This window comes from Juglans microcarpa x Juglans regia, chromosome 8D (assembly GCF_004785595.1).
Source record: "Juglans microcarpa x Juglans regia isolate MS1-56 chromosome 8D, Jm3101_v1.0, whole genome shotgun sequence".
Taxonomy (NCBI): Eukaryota; Viridiplantae; Streptophyta; class Magnoliopsida; order Fagales; family Juglandaceae; genus Juglans; species Juglans microcarpa x Juglans regia.
Genome location: NC_054608.1, coordinates 697118 through 706344, shown reverse-complemented (window position 1 = coordinate 706344; position 9227 = coordinate 697118). Strand labels below are relative to the sequence as shown.

Here is a 9227-nt window from a genome sequence, read left to right as displayed (position 1 = left end):
TCATTCTCTAGGGCGTGCTAACCATAATGAACTGAGTGCCCGGAGTTTTGAGACGTAATCGCTGATGACAAGAAGTGTACGGGCTACTGGGCGAGTCATCAAAATTTGATGCATTTGTTGTAGCGTTTGCTGCCTCAAAAGGCTAGCCTAGCAAGCAATAGAATACAAGAGTTATAGTTACAATTTCCTATTGTCCTAGCATAGATGAATCTGCTTTTGAACATCAACACGCGTGCGCGCACACACACAAAGCAACGAAAACAAGTTCATCTAATTCTAAGCATTATGTGCGAGGTTAATTTATTACTTGGTGTTGGAATATAGAAAATCATATAGAGAAATTAGAGTTAAAATCTCTAGAAGCCAAACAGAGAGCTTCATATGTAAATTGTAAATAAACAGATAAGTTAGTTAAGTCTGTTACAGATTTACTTGGGTAAATGAAGTGTATAAATAGACCCTTTGTACAGTCTTTTATCTTCACGAATGTAATGAGAATTATACAAGTCTCCATTCATACAATCATCTGTTTTCAAGCTTTACTTATTATAGAAATTTACAATTGGTGAAGAAAATTCTCTAGTGTTGCAAGCTTGCCCATGGCAATTGCCATTTGTCCCATCTAGTAAGCTACATTTCCAGAACCACTAGGGCCCAAAGATGTAGAAGAAAGTGTCTCTACTAGAGATTATTGCAAAGCTTCCATCCCTTGAGATAAGGCATCTTTAGTCTATTAGGACAATTGCTGCAAATTACATATGCTCATCCACTACTGTTGATTTGTCAAAGGTTTAAGGTGGTTCCCAATTATCTGAACCTTCAAAATGTTAGTCTCTCTCTGACCAGGGAAGTAATGTCAATTTCATCGTAATGCACCATCACACCATCAACAATAAGTAGCAATTCATTGTCACCCCCATAAGAGAGAGGGCCGATCTTAGATCATTTATCAGTCGTTGATGCTCATTGATCCATGCAGCATGCATATTCAATGTCAAACGGCAAGGCTCCTGGAGATACAATTAGTTACAAGAAATCATCATTAAAGCATACTATTTTAGTTTCAAAAACAATCATTGAGCTATAAGGTCAAAAACTCAATCTTTCAAGATCATTTAATAGCAGTACATAATACTAATAATGGCTTCCTCACCCTTCCAATTTTAAATACAATGAGCAAAGATCAATGAATAACATTTAGGTATGTAATGATAGAAATGATATTTATCGCATATCGGTGTGGTACACATGCAACAACTTTTCAGAAGAGGGAAACATCTAAAAATATTTTGTATCAGTCCACATAAATATACCTATACCCAAAATCCCTTCCCATTCCCAGTCATTGAATGACTATGATCTCTTGAAAATCCATTTGCAATAAACATACCTTGTATTGATATCAAACTCGAGAGAAAATGAGTTTAGTTTCTCCTCAACCCACCCCCCAACCTCCTCAAAATGAATTTCAATGGAATAAGAGTTAACTTGTAGCACCTGTTGGCATGCCCTCTAGAGCTTTTGCTCTAGCTGCTTGAGCCTGAGTCAATTGTTCTCCCGCTATTGGACATATGCCTATCTAGAAACAAAACCTATAAACGATCAAGTACGTTTCATTCATTAAAATAATTAAGTTTCGGACAACACCTAGGACACTGAATAATCATGACTTAAAAAAGACCTCTGAAGCGTAATTAAAAACACTATTTAATCCAATATATAGAAGATCATAAAAAACTAGCATGGCAATATTACTTTCGTTCTTAACCAACTCTTCCTTGGCAGCTTCTCGATTTTGAGCCAGCCTTCTAAGTGTCTGCAAAAGTGTGAACCCAAAAAATTTACCTTCCAGCACAAAACTTGATAACTATCAGTCTACCATGCAACATCATGATGGTAACCTTTTGGCCATCAGCTTTTGTCTTGGATTGATCCATGGAATCTATTGCCACAAGGGCTCCGTTTTGTGCTGGTACAAAAGGGGCTACAAAACAAAAAATAGTGAGAGAAAAGTTTGCTTCAAGGCGTATTACGAATGTCGCTTTCCTTAAGACAATATTCGCCCCCACAATAACGGTATGCACATGAGTTACAAGCGAATTTGCTTCCAAGATACAATGAAGCTTAGAAAAAGTCTGTTTGTCTAACTGCGTTATGTACACACGAAATTAGACCCTGAATACCTTTAGATTTTGCTATTCAACCAAGAGATTAGAAATCTGTTCTCTACAAAATGAACAGATCCTAATAACAAGTTTTGAAGAAATGACAACTTTTGAGAGAGAGAGAATTTCAAAAATTGCCTTCTTTCCGTTCTGTAATCTTTGTTGAATTCGTAGGCCAATGAGTCTATTTATAGATAACCAAAGAATGTGAATGAAAAGTTATAACTTTTCATTTTTCTGTAATCTGATCAAAATAGGTATGTATATTATGCCTGTGACCAAGTGACATAATTGTTGGACCTAGTCCAACAGTCATGTTGCTTCCCACCATTTGGTTTGCCCAGGTTCAAGTCCTAAGCAGTGCGACTTTTTGCATTTTTATTTGCAAGCACTTGTGTGCCAAACGCTGCACACACATGGGCAAGCGCGCTACTGCGCCTTGGGTTGACTGGGTTGTGCGCCCTTGTGCTGGCTGGGCCGCACACACCCAGGCCCGTGGTAGGGGCCCATCCTTTGTATAAATAATTAAAACTCCTTTTTGATAGAGGTGTGGTTCGAATCTCTACCTTCAAGGTAGATAGTGTTAGTCAATACCACTGAGCCACTTGACAACTACAACCACAACAATGGACATAAATTATTATAACCATAAGCAAAAGTTTACAAACTTTCCTTAATCTCTTTCTTCCCAAAATAATCAATAACTTCCAAAATAAATCCCCAAAATATTATAAATAAAAATATAATATATTATTTTGAAAATATTTCCAACAATCCCTCACCATTTTCAAAATACATCCTGATTAGAATAGGAAAATTTATATATAAATGAAGGTGTCTTTAGGACTTGAACCTTCACATAGTGAAAACACATAAAAGCTAACCAGAATGACATAGTAGACATGCTTTGAACTAGCGATTCTATACAATTAGCCAGATATATCTCACATATAAATTCTCTTCTCTTTGGGTAGTTCATAAAAGCCGACACGTGGATTGGCCTTGTGTCTATATCCTAGTTTCATGAGCGCTCTAGAGACAAAGCCTAATTCGCATAGGAGGCGACACCACCCCCGACACTCATATAGGTAGACTTATCGAAAGTGTCCTATAACTAAACATTTTAACATAACTATGTTATAAGTCTATTAAAAGCTTATTGCTCATCCTCTCCTTTTCATTACAGTACCAAGCACTTAAAACCTTGGGATGGTAAATTAGTTTGAAAAACTAATTTAATATCATAGTGCTTATAAACCACGAACATATAATGTACTTTGCTCATTGAACTCAAGTCATGATATGTTCATGAGTTGAGTTGAGTTTCCATTATTGATGATTTTATTGTTTTGGCTTTAAACCCATCCCTTTGCTGTCCCACATCAAATCTCTTGCAAGTTCTTTAGTTAATGGATATGCTTGTTCCGGCAATATCTCGTAAAATCAATCGTAATTACTCTATCTGTGAGTAATTGCCTTAATATGGCTAGACTTGACATTATATATATGGCTTAGGCCCGTGACAATATAGTCTGACTATCACAATGTAAAGACATTGGTGGCATTGATTTTTGCCAAATCTGAGATTTCTATCAATAATTTCTTAGCCACTCTACCTCTATGTTTCAAGAAGCCAATGCTATAAACTTAGTCGTTATGGTTGAGTAAGTTATGCATGCTTGATTCTTTGATTACAGGAGATTACTCATCCACCAAGGGTAAATATCCATTCACTGGTTTATTTGATCATCATGCTCAGTTCCCAACTAACATTTATATTTCTTCTACAACCGAAGGAAACCTCCTTCTATAATCGAAGGAAATCCGTTGTACTCAATACCATAATCCATGATATTTCTTAAATACCATAAAATGCTTTGTACAACTATTCAATTAACTTGATCCTTTAAAAGCATTCTATAAACATAGCAATATATAGAAAAAATCATATATAAAAGTCACATTTTTTATTTGTTTGCATTTACATTCATAATGTGTTCTAAACAAAAATGCCACAAATAATATAAATTAAGTAAAATATTAATTTAATTAATAATATCGAGTTTGAACATGCCTTCACTTAAATATCCCTTCCTCACAAAATTACCATTTTTGGTCAGTACAAATTTATCTGACTCAAAAAATTAATTTAAATCCAAACTTATTCAGAAGACTACCAGATACAAGATTTTTTCTAACTTCTGGTACATGACACACATCCTTGCGAGTAAGAACTTTTCCGGAGGTAAACTCCATTTTTATGGTCCCTTTGCCTTTAACTACGACAGTGGATGAGTTTTCCATGTACAGAACATGGTCATCTTCTATTGGCTCGTACCTCTTGAACAAGATCCTGTCTTTACAGACATGCCTTGTTGCTCCTGAGTCAATCCACCAAGAGTTATCTCTTTCAAAAGTATTAGTCTCAGAGATCATGGCCTCATAATTCTCTATAGAACCAGATTCCCATCTTTCCTTTTTAAGAAAATGACAGTCTCTTTTGTAATGTCCTTGTTTGCCACAATGGAAACAACTTACTCCCAGATTTTTCTGATTCTCATTTTGGAAGTGATGACTTTGCTTTCTTCCAAAATTATTCTTTCTCTTCTAGTTTTCATATCCGGATTCATTGGGTTGTCCAGGTTTGTGGGTCTTTCCTTCTTCTACCATGTGCATGTTGGAAGTCAAAGAGTCACGCTCTTCATTAATGTCTCTAAGCCTAATCTATTCTTCTATACGAAGATGTTGACCTAATTCTTCTAGAGACATTTCCTCTCTTCTATATTTGAAACTTATTTTATAGTTTTTCCATGATTGAGAAAGTTTATCGATAATGGATGAAACTGATATGGATTCATTCATTTTCATCTCATGTTGAGAGAATTGATTAAGAATATGCAAAATCTCATTGAATTGTTCAACAACAGGCCTAGAATCTACCATGGTATAATTGAGAAATGTTATAGTCAGAAATTTCTTACTTGTAGCATCTTCTAAAAGATACTTAGCCTCAAGTGTGTCCCACAGATCCTTGGCAGTTGCTTTGTTTTGGTACGCGTCAAACAATGTGTCAGACATCACATTGCAAATATGTCACTTGCAGATGTAGTCGTCTTGTTCCCATTTGATCCTTGCCCGACTTTGAGCGATTGTCTCATCTTCATTTATAGATGGCCTAGGAGTGGTTAGAACATACACCACTTTGAGACTGGCCAAGAGGAAGTGCATTTTCTTTTGCCAGCGGCAAAAATTGGCTCCATCAAAGCGTTTGAGTTTTACAAAATCCGCAGCAAACTCTCTCAAACTATGTGCCATTAGTAATCAAATATTGTCTTAAGATTGTTGGAACAAAGGGGCTGCGAAACAGAAAATAGTGGGAGAAAAGTTTGCTTCAAGGTGCGTTACGAATATCGCTTTCCTTAAAACAATATTCGCCCCCACTAATAATGATATGCACACGAGTTACAAGCGAATTTGCCTCCAAAATACAATGAAGATGAAAACAAGTCTGTTTGTTTAACTGTGTTATGCACATACAAAATTAGACCCTGAATACTCTTAGATTTTGCTATTCAACTATGAGATTAGAAATCTGTTATCTGCAGAATGAATAGATCCTAATAACAAGTTTTGAAGAAATGACAACGTTTGAGAGAGAGAATTTCGAAAATTGCCTTCTTTCCATTTTGTAATCTCTGTTAAATTCGTAGGTCAATTGGTTTATTTATAGATAACCAAAGGATGTGAATGAAAAGTTATGACTTTTCATTTTTCTGTAATTTGATCAGAACAGGTATATATATTATGCCTATTACCAAGTGACATGATTGTTGAACTTAGTCCAACGGTCATGTTGCTTTCCACCATCCGGTTTGCCCAAGTTCGAGTCCCAAGTAGTGTGACTTTTTGCAAATAAAGTTTGCCCAGGTTCGAGTCTAGTGCGACTTTTTGCATTTTTATTTGCAAGCACTTGTGTGCCAAACATTGCAAGCACTTGTGTGCCAAACATTGCACGCACATGGGTTAGCGCGCTTTTGCACCTTGGGCCAACTGGGTTATGGTCCCTCGTGCTGGCTAAGCCGCACAAAACTAGGCCCGTGGTAGGGGCCCATCCTTTGGGCAAATAATTAAAACTCCTTTTTGATAGAGGTGTGGTTTGAACCTCTACCTTCAAGGTAGATAGTGATAGTTAATACCACTAAGCCACTTGACAGCTACAACCACAACAATGGACCTAAATTATTATAGCCATAAGCAAAAGCTTACAAACTTTCCTTAATCTCTCTCTTTTCAAAATAATTATAACTTCCAAAATAAATCTCCAACATATTATAAATAATAAATATAATATATTATTTTGACAATATTTTCAACATTTTGTCCTCCATGGAACTACAACACAATAGAGATATAATATCGGAAACCTCCAAGAAATAAAATTTGTAATTTAAAGTAATGAGATCAATAGATACCATTCATCAAATGGCATCCCAAGATGAGCCACATTACATTTTCAAAATTGTTCACCAACGTAGCCATTTTTAGTCCAACTGAACCATAACACACGGAAAATTACCATCAAATGAGTAGTTTTAATTAGTTAATTTTTTAAAATGTAAGCATATATGTATATGTATGAAACAGAGCAAATGTTGAAGAAAAAGACACTTAATCTATTTTTATAATCAATATCAACATCTGTAGAAGGATCAGTCAATTAGCTTGGTGTCTGCAGCCTTGCTTGACTCACACTAGTTGTCAATGCGTTGCCCGCTTCCCAGACTTGCACCAATTGTGTGCACACTCTTATGGTACATGAATTACTGCCCTGTGTCCATAGAACCAATGCTCTATGCGAGCACACACACCATTCAAGACACTGAAAATAAACACAAATGAATCAAGCATGCAATTTGATAATATATTCCATTCAAGTTTATGCATACCTTAAGAGGTAGGTAAAAAAGAATACTGCGTTCAAAGCCCCATAGTGTAGGTTATTAGGAACAACAACGATACTGACTGATTGTTCTTTGAAGATTGAGGCTACAAACTATTAAACATAGAGAAGGTATTTGACAAAAAGACAAGAAGAGAAACCAATTTCTAAAATTCTATTGAAGATTCTCATTTTTCATATCTCTTGTGTACCCATAATGCTATATATAGACTTCACGTTTACATTATAGTATAATAACAGAATGGGATTCTAGAATACTCTTTGAATTACAATCAATTATTCTTTGTGAATGACGTGGCTAAGAGGTGATTCCTCTGTTTTGCTCCTCTGTTGTTCATGTGTATCTTTGGTTGAGTCAGTTATTGAAAATGCCTTAATATCCCTCCTCGCTACAAGCAGCATAGGTAAGATTGTGAGGCTTGAACGAAGAGTAGAGAACCTTGCAGCTAAAAGAGGTTTGGTGAGGATATTGACCAGTTGATCCTTACTTGAAACAAAAGAGACTCTAAGAATCTTGGCAGCCACTCATTCTCACACAAAGTGAAAATCCAGTTCAAGATGTTTAGTGTGCACATGCATAACAAGATTAATAGACAAATATGTGGCCCCAACATTATCACACCATAAATTGGGGGATGTTTTAAGAAAGATTCCAAGTTCTTTTAACAAAGATTGAAGCCAAATTAATTCACAAGCAGTATTAGCAATAGACTTATATTCAGCTTCTGTGGATGATCTAGCAACAATGGGTTGGTTTTTAGATCCCTAAGATCTAAGATAAGATCTGAAAAAGACACAAAAACCACCAATAGATTTTCGGTCATCAAGGCAACCAGCCTAATCTGCATCAGAGAAGGCTGTGAGTTCGAGTGAGGAGGTGGGTGAAAAATATAAACCAAGAGAAGATGTTTGATGAAGATAACGAAGAATCCTCTTGACAGCTTGCCAATGAAGAATACAAGGAGAATGCATAAACTGGCACACTCAGTTGGCAGTGAAAAAAATATATGGACGTGTGAAAGTAAGGTACTAAAGGCTTCCTACAACACTACTATAAGGATGTGGATCTTCGAATGAAGTACCATCGAGGGCTATGAGTTTATTAGAAACTGACATAGGGGTGCTAACAGGTTTGGAAAGATGCATATTAGTCCTAGTTAATAAACTAGAAATGTATTTGGTTTGGGACATGTAAAGACCTATAGCATCACGGTGAACTTGTATCCCTAGGAAATAATGCAAGGCACCTTAAGTCTTTGACAAGAAATGACAAACTCAAAGCAAAACTAAATTCAGTAATTAGAGATGGTTTAGATGACCTCAATATCATCAACATAAATCAACACATAAATCGAAATTGGAGGAGTAGAGTAAATAAATAATGAAGAGTCAGATATGGAATCAACAAAACCTAGTTCTAACAGTTTAGCACTAAGCTTAGAAAACCAAGCCCAAGGGGCTTGCTTCAAGCCATAGATTGACCTACACAGTTTACAAACGTAAGAGGGAAAATTAGATTGAACAAATCTTTGGGGTTGCTGCATATAGATGTCCTCCTCCAGATCTCCTTGTAGGAAGCGTTCTAGATGTCCAATGGATGGAGGCACCAGTTGTTGTGTATGCTAAGAGAGAGTAGAAGCTGAATGATGCTTGGTTTGAAAAATGGACTAAAAGTCTCGGTATAGTTTAATTCGGCTTGTTGATGGTACCTTTTGGCAACAAGTGAGCCTTGTGCAGTTCAAGAGTACCGTCAGCTCGTCATTTAGACTCGATGACCCATTTGCATCCAAGGACATTGAAGGTTGAAGAAGGGGGAACAGGGTCCTAGGTGTGGTTATGGAGGAGAGCCTGGAACTTAGTATTCAGGGCAAGACGCCATTCATGAAACTTGAAAGCTTCTGTAAATGAGGAAGGTTCCTCAAGAACTAAAAGAGATTTGGTGAGAGATGCAAAGGGTCTCGTGGGCCAAGGGATTGTACCATCAGAACGTACAAGGGGGCGATGAATGTGAGATTGAGATTGGGTAACCGTAGGGTGTGGAAGAGGAAGTTGAATAGGCGAAGGAGAAGCAGATGAATGGATTAGGGCATTAGGGCTTGTAT

General features: G+C 36.5%; 1 pseudogene; it reads right to left on the bottom strand.

Annotated features, from left to right (window-relative positions):
* On the bottom strand, positions 1-5243 carry LOC121243070 (annotated as a pseudogene).
* Positions 5244-9227: the final 3984 nt, after the last annotated feature.